General features: G+C 38.5%; 1 protein-coding gene and 1 long non-coding RNA gene across 5 annotated transcripts in view; one reads left to right on the forward strand and one right to left on the reverse strand.

Annotated features, from left to right (window-relative positions):
- The window catches only part of st3gal3a (ST3 beta-galactoside alpha-2,3-sialyltransferase 3a), a 90,838-nt gene extending 88,634 nt beyond the window's left edge, over positions 1–2,204 (reverse strand). For 3 of the 4 annotated variants that reach the window (XR_009921960.1, XR_009921959.1, XM_062395995.1), the window contains exon 1: positions 1,734–2,196. The gene's annotated coding sequence lies outside the window, so the exon portion shown is untranslated. Of the gene's footprint in view, positions 1–1,733 lie in introns of all 4 variants that reach the window. The other variant, XM_062395996.1, reaches the window with a different exon arrangement.
- LOC133960548 (uncharacterized) overlaps positions 1–7,051 on the forward strand; it is a 383,773-nt gene that overhangs the window by 255,039 nt on the left and 121,683 nt on the right. The window lies entirely within an intron of this gene.

Raw genomic sequence — 7,051 nt, forward strand, 5'->3', positions numbered from 1 at the left:
TACTGGGATATAACATTCACAAGACAAAATATATGTTTTGAGAGGTTACAGTTACATTGAACTCTTACCTTTGACCACCTAATTTCCCAAGGAATTATGCTTGGGTCTTGATGGTGATATTCTAGTTGTTATCAGTGATTGCCATTCCAATAAATATAAAAGAAAATTTAACAGAGATGCTGCCATCTTTCACTAAAAACAAGTTAAAATTACATGTTTTATATTTAAACTCATTGTCTGCTGAACCTGTCCACTTAACCTTTTATGACTGTTTATTAATGCAATTGGAGATCTTTGTGGATCTTCCCTCAGTAAACTGTATATTGTTTTACTTTGGACTAATGGTGGCATAAAACAAGGGATTTGAAAACACCACCCTCTCCTCTGGGGAATTTTAAAAAGCATTTTTTACCATTCCTGACATTATAGAAAAAGTCAAATTTCTATAGCACAAATTGCACATTGGTTATGCGTGATATAAAGGAAATGGCACTGCTCTTCTTTGTACATTCTGTATGTGAGTAATACTATTTTTAAGAACGATGCCCTTTGAATTTCCCATTCCTGCTATTCATACACAGTCCTTATGTATCATCATAAGACAAAGGCGGAGTGTCTTCTTCACAGTGTTTACAGAAAACACCAGTCTAAGCATCTGCTTGGTTTCTTTCTGTCTGGTCACACTCCTGTCCTCCTCACAACTGATCTTATTTAGGCAAAATAAACTATATTGGTTCGATAAGAAGCTGTCATGATGGGCACTTGTGAAATTACTATCTTCACTTCAGTTTCTATAATGTCACTTGTTTATTATCAATTGTATTATCATGTATGCATGAAATTAATATAGGTTACATTTAATCACACACACACAAATGCGTATGTATGTGAAGACAGCATCAGCTTGTCAAGCACTAGCCAGACCCTCGTCAGAGATCCCAGATATCAATAATGCTGTTATAGATGTAATAATGTTATAAATAACAAGCATCCCAACTGGTGAGGGCCGGTTTCTTCCTGTTGAAAGGGAAGTTTTCCCCTTCTCAGTATTTTAGTCTCAGTGTCCTCTAACTCATATGAATGTGTATGCGTTTGTATACTAGTGCTCCTAATGTGATTAGATAGATAGATGAATACTTTATTAATCCCGTGGGAAATGTATTTCAGAGAGTGAGGATTATGTTTAACATATCGAGCACATTTAAACCCCTGATCGTAATAAAGATGATTATACATCACTATACTCTTGACATAAAACGCTCAAAGTGTATAAATTCCCAAACCTTGCCGTATGTCTTACGATTCTGAGTTCGTTATATTCAAGAGGAGTCGTTTCCTCTGTCATGTTTGAGTGTATGTTCAGCTGTTAAAGCCCGGAGGAGTGAAATAAGAGCAAAGCGTCCATGTTATTCTTTCGGTTGAGCATTATTCAGTGTTACTGTCCCCTCTGACTCTAAATGAGGTAAAACAGTAAAAACAAGTACCATGAAGTTATTGCAGCTAGCTCGTTAACTATGTTTGGCTATTGCCTATTAGCCGCAATAGAGTTAGCTCCGCTAATAATTCACGTAGCTGGTGGTTTGAGACGTAAAGCTGCCATTCGACACACCACATAGAGAACACACATATCAGAGAACCGAGCAAAACGTCACATAGCAAGCAGCTAGTACAGATGAATAGCTGGCTGCGCTAGCCAGGAATCCGCTCTGCGGCTCAGAGTCTCGGACGTGTACCGTTAATTCTCAAGTTGACCTCAGATACGTCGGTAGCTACTGCAGCGGCGATAGCCCCCGGGCTCCTTACGAACGCATTGATCAACGATGGCGTCACAAGAAGACATCCCGGCCCTCACAAGCGACTCTGCTGCACTTCAGCAGGACATTTATAGGGCCACACCGTGTCCCCCTCCCCTCGGTCCAGCCTGCACACAGGGGGAATCGGTACGCCCTGCTGTGTATGGAGAGAGAGTCACGCCGAATAAGGCTATCAGCGACACATGTGTATTAAGAAGAGGGATGTTGAATAAAAGCAGTAAGTGATTTATTTAATTAGCACCAAGTTAACACCTTTCAATAGTTTGCACTTTACAAGTCAGGCCAGAGATTTAGTTTAGCAAACGTTGTTGTACCATCAAATAGCTGTTTGTGAACTTCATTGTTCATCCACTTGCCTACAGGCCACCACGTGTGTTTTGGAGTATGTACCTGAATAATACGGTATCGTAGGATACATATTGTTGTACCTTAAGCGTCATCAGAAGTCCAAGGCGTAGAAAAAGGAAGTCATTATATAAAAGGTTGTACAGTACTTCATTACAGCACTTTAATAAGTAGTGTATTATATGTATTATATTAGATATCTGTGAGTTTCAAAAATATAGGAATTGTTCTTGTCATTATCTGGTGAGTCGCTTTTTGACTCATAAGTCCTGATTGCCGATTTTAGCTACACTAAATATATACGGGCTAAGTGGTAATTGATGGATGAATGCATATGGAATAGTATCATTAAAAATATATACTGTTTGACCTATAGCTTATTGTTTATTATTTGTTGTCTGCCTGATAGCGTTGTACAGGAGTTTTCATGAGTCAAAATAAAGCTCCGGATAAATTGAAAAGTTTGCTGATGAAATGGTCATTGGGTTCAGTCAGCAAAGTGGGCATCCTGTATCTTGGTACAGAGCAGTGCCCCAGAGGCCACTATACAGATAATTTAAGATGAATAATTGAATATTGTGATTTATTTTTTTCAGGCAGTCAAATCCTAAACTGTTGAACCAACAAATGCTCAACAAAATAGTGCCCCATGTGGGACACATCCGTTAAAGTTCATCTTAATTTTAGCCATTATAAAAAAAGCGAATAATACGTTGAAAGTTTGTCTTTTTCAGTAATCGGGTAGGGATCAAGTGGCCTCTGTAAATTCTGCACTATTGCTAATTAATGAATATGTGATGACATATGGTAGAGTCCAATAAACAAAATCCAGATTATTAATTCTTCTATGACCCTCCATTCTGTTTGTAATATTTAAAACAAGATATTGAGAGGTTGTGATTTTGGTGAACTGTACTGTACTAGCCCACAAGGTTCCATCTGAATCCCATTTGATGTCTGAAGTTAAACTCAATAGCCCCAGCCTGGGAGACCACCTGGGAATACCTTCTGCTTCATACATTTATTTTTTCAATCCCTTGCAAACCGAATGTGGCTCATAATGGTTCAGGTCAATATTCACTTGTTTGGTTTCTAAATCCTTAATATAGGATATCTTTATAAATCTGGTACCATGAAATATAGACACGATTCAGGTAAGAGTGGAATGAAGACGGACCAATAACGCTGAAGCAAATAGCTTTACTGAAACAAACTAATGCATTTTATAAAATACTTGATTGGTAATCTGGAAGTAGAGTGATTTCTCTTCAGGAGACAACAGTAATGGTCATCTTATTTCCTTCTTCAATAGGAAACATCTTTAAATAGAATACATGACATTATCAGTTCACAGGCTTCTGTGAAAATATACATTGAACATGTTTTACAAAATGAGGCAATAAAATACAATGAGAAAACACCCCTCCCCATGTATAACTCTGTTGATTCGTGATAAGGAATAAAAAAAATCCTGAATGCTGAAAGCAAGATATCTTAACAGGTATCTTCCAGGAAAAGTAGGCGTTCTGCCTGCAGGCTTGCTTCAAAACAAGAGGGATGGCATCTGAAGGCCACCGTTTCCCAGTTACAAGTGTAATGTGATAAAGAGAGAGGGGTGAACAATCTGTAACACTTTCATAAAAGGTACAATTCACATTTCAAAACACATCTTTAGCGAATTAGCGATGGCAATACACAACTCTTCAAATATCCTGGCAAACAAAACAACTTGGTACACAGAGCGCATTCAAAATCTGAGTGGATTTTTCTGTACACTCATTAAAAATGAAAAAAATAGAAGATACATAATCAAACTTAACCTCTATAGTAATACAGAAGGATCATGTCTGTAATGCAGATGTTACTTTGCTAGAGCACTTTAATAAATAGGCTGGTAAAAATGTGAAGGGTAAAACCTGTATTCTGTTAAATTAAACGTTAGGAAATACAGTCAATAGTTGCTGTAACAGAGGCATCATCAGTGGATTAAATGGCATCATCCCCACTTAAAAAAATACTTCATACATATACTATCACCATGTTGTCTGGGGTGCTGGTGGAAAAGTTTGTGAGTAGTATCTTGTGAGTAGTCATACTGAAGATGTCAGCAGATACTGTTAATAGTAAATTATGTCAGATGTTGCATGTCAAAGCTGAAATACTTGTACATTAATCATAAGGGGTTCTTGGTATATATTCTTTTTTTTAAAACAAATGCACAGTGATGTGAAAACTTTGGGTGCCCTTTGGTAGAACTGTAGAGTGAAGAAAAGAAAAGAGCACTATGAAAAAAGGGCAATGCAAGAGACTTGATCACCAAGGTCTCAGTCCTTAATTGGCTTCTTAGGTCTATGGTTTGTTTACATCCATTGACAAGAAATGTCTTTTAACTCATCAAACTTTGTCCCATCAGCAGCTGCCTATAACTTTAATTAAGATAATCAAAGTGATTCCTCAGTTCATAATGTAATTATGAAACAGCAGCTCATGGGAACAGTGTAGATCAAGCCGAGATTTGAGAAATGCTCGTAGGATTGCTACAAAGGCAAATCAAGTCCCAGCAGGAGGAAGCCTTCATTTGACGCCGCTACAGTCTGAAGGCTGATGCATAAATCTTCAAAAGCATCTCTATGGTTTTGCACACTGGAAGAAGTGGGAGAGGCATGTCAATAGTGGAAATGAGAATTCAACACTTGTCCTTGTAGACCAACGTGGAAATAACAGGTACTATGTTTCTGCCCTCATTGATGTTGTCGGATTTCTGTCAGAAAACCAGTTGCCTTTAAGAGGGAAGATAGAGGCTTGTGATAAAATGTTTGAGGGGGGGAGTGGGCTTTTCTCTCCTTACTGGACTATACAATTAAAAAGGACCCGGAATTGGCTGATGTTGTGAAAACGATCCCTTGCAACACCACTTACACCTGTCAGGACATGGAATTCATAACTACACTCAGCAGTGTGGTGACTCGGGCAATAGTGGAAGAAGAAGGTGACTCGTATTACACTTTGAAAGTAGATGGAACCCGTGACCCTTCAGGTTGTGAAAATATACAGATTTTCATTCAAATTGTAAATGAGTCCTGAGAGGTTACAGAGTGCATGCTAACCAAATCAACAGCTGGCAAATGTGATGCACAGACATTAACATACACCGTTTTGGCAGAGCTAAATGAGGCTGGACTTTGCACATCAAAGCTCCTAAGCCAGGTATACAGTATGATGGGGCTGCTCTGATGTCTGGAAAGCATGGTGGCCTCCAAAAGCTACTGCAAGGGACAAACTTGGTCATGCATGCAATGTCAGCAGAGAGCTGTAGCGGACTTTTTTCATGTGTGTAATGCCCTTTGCAAATTCTTGAAGAAACGCACAATTGCTGTGAACTAAAAAGTTGTGCATCTTAAATGCCTTCTGGAACAGAGATGGACGGGACATCTTGCCACTGTATCAGTCATTCGAAAAATCCTTCAGCGACATAACATCTCTTTCGACTGAGATTGAGTCTGTGCTGGCCTATTGCACAGAGATACCTATAGAGGATGTGGGCCTGCTGCATGAGATGACCGAGCAGAGTTAAACATTCATTGCTAAATTATAGCACACACTTCTTGCCCTGCTGGATCCACCAAACAAGTTTCTACAGAGGACACTGACTTGATGGCAGGTTAAAATATTGTGGCCAGTGTAACAGCTTGTGTATGGAAAATCTGCTGTGATGCAGAGTTTAGTAAGGTGTGGGACATGTCCATGGCTGCCAGTGCATCACTGAGAGCCACAATCCCCAAACGGAGACGCAAAGCCAACAAGAATATGGATGAGCGTGTCGTTGTGGGAACTACAGGACAGAGGAATGATGACGAGAGTAGCCTCTCAGAGTTTGATTAAACATTGCAGAAGATACTCCAAGATTCACCACCACATAAGACATAATGTTGATTAGAACTTAACGCAGGAGTGTAACTCGACTGTACAGCATGAGTGAGTATACTGTATGTGTGTACATGTACATATATACATGTCCATATATATATATATAAATATGAATACATTAGTGATTATTTGTGAAAAAGTTATTTAAAATGTTAACATATAACCTATGTGATTCTCGTTGTCGTAAGTGCTCCTTAGTCAGTGTATGTGAGTGAGAATTGTTGTGTTATGGTCAAACATGCTTTATCAGACACATGTATGAAGTGCTTTGATGATGTCAGTGATCTGTGGAGGTGAGATGCATGTAGTTGAAGCAGACGGCACTAAGAGCTTTGTAAAAGTGACTTGAGTATTCACCCATGCTGACCCATTAATCTTAAGAACATTGTGTGAGATCACATTTGTCAAAAAACTGAAGATGATAAGACAGTGGCTTCAAAAACAGGGCAATATTCTAAATACAGCACAAGACGTCAAGGGGCAGTAAGAATCTTAGCTGCTCAAAAAGTTTTCACAAGCTGAGATACTCGCTAAAGTACTGAACAGACAAGGTGCCCACACCTTTGTTTAAGTTCCTTTTTGAAACAGTTGAGGATGGAAATCAAATATTCAGGAAATGTGTCATCTACAAACTTACGAATTTTGGAGATCAGTAACAGAAAAGCTGACAAGGGGTATCCAAGCCTTTTCAAGCCACTGTATGTAGAAAAGAGTAATCTCTACTCAACTAGGTTTTTCAGTGCTTCTAACTGCAATTGAAAAAGCAGAGAATGTTTGAAGCAGTGTAGCACCGGTTACTGGCAGACTGATCCAATCATTCCTGATTACAACAGAATTTGTTTTTAGGATGTACATTACATGTTCATATACCGCCACTTGTCTTTGTAAAACAATTTCACATTCTTATGTTTCTTGTTAGAAATGATAGAAATCTTCAAAAATCTCAAAATTAATTAAAATAATTA

Source organism: Platichthys flesus, chromosome 9, assembly GCF_949316205.1.
Source record: "Platichthys flesus chromosome 9, fPlaFle2.1, whole genome shotgun sequence".
Taxonomy (NCBI): domain Eukaryota; kingdom Metazoa; phylum Chordata; class Actinopteri; order Pleuronectiformes; family Pleuronectidae; genus Platichthys; species Platichthys flesus.